Source organism: Triticum aestivum, chromosome 3B (genome assembly GCF_018294505.1).
Source record: "Triticum aestivum cultivar Chinese Spring chromosome 3B, IWGSC CS RefSeq v2.1, whole genome shotgun sequence".
NCBI lineage: Eukaryota > Viridiplantae > Streptophyta > Magnoliopsida > Poales > Poaceae > Triticum > Triticum aestivum.
In genome coordinates this window covers 28,340,153-28,341,183 of record NC_057801.1, presented here as the reverse complement: position 1 = coordinate 28,341,183, position 1,031 = coordinate 28,340,153, and positions in this window count along the sequence as shown.

Here is a 1,031-nt window from a genome sequence, read left to right as displayed (position 1 = left end):
TGCCCTATAGTGCCGGTTTGTGTCTTCAACCGGGACTATAGGTTAAGACTCTGTAGTACCGGTTTGTGTCACAAACCGTCACTAAAGGGGCTCGTGGGGCCCTGGCCTGACGCCAGCCTGCCACCACCCCTTTAGTACCGGTTCGTGGCACGAACCGGTACTAAAGGTTCATTACGAACCGGCACTAATGCATAGTCATTCGAACCGGCACTATTGATCACATTAGTGCCGGTTTTTTTACAAACCGGCAGTAATGTGCTTCAAGTTTGACCCTTTTTCTACTAGTGGCAGCACAATCACTCCCAAGAGAAGAAAGAGAAAATACAAAAGAAACAAATGCCGACAACGACGGATCAACAAAAATGAAGAAACCTCGCAATCATTGCGCACCCTGAAGAAATTTATCAATCATTTAAGACATATTCCACCTCACAGGGCAAACGGAGGCTCGAGGGGCCCACAGGGGCGCGCCACCTGAGCTTGTGGCTCTGTGGTAGCCCCTCCAGTAGATTTATCCGCCAATATTTTTATTAATTTCAGAAAAAAAATTCTCCGTAAATTTTCAGTCAATTTCAAGAACTTCTATTTCTGCATAAAAATAACACCATGGTATTTCTGCTGAAAATAGCGTCAATCCGGATTAGTTTAATTCAAATCATGCAAATTAGAGTCTAAAACAAGAGCAAAAGTGTTTGAGAAAGTAGATACGATGGAGACGTATCAAGGGCACAGGAGCAACCGGCCCTACTCACTGTGTTTGGCACATGACCCGATGTGAAGACACCTCCTGAGCTCATCACAGGCAGGAGAGGTATGCACGAGCACACCCGAAGAGCTCTCAGCTAGCTCAGAGGGAGGGAGGTCATTGTCCGACCTCTTGCCTGGAAGGTGGCGTTGTGGGTTGTAAAAGCAATCATCACGGCAAATTAAAATGCATATCAAATAACGACCTGTTATGAATAGGAGTTACAATCAGGTTACCTCTTCGGCTACAGCTTCTCTGTGTGTGGCGGAGGAAGCATGTCCTCGGA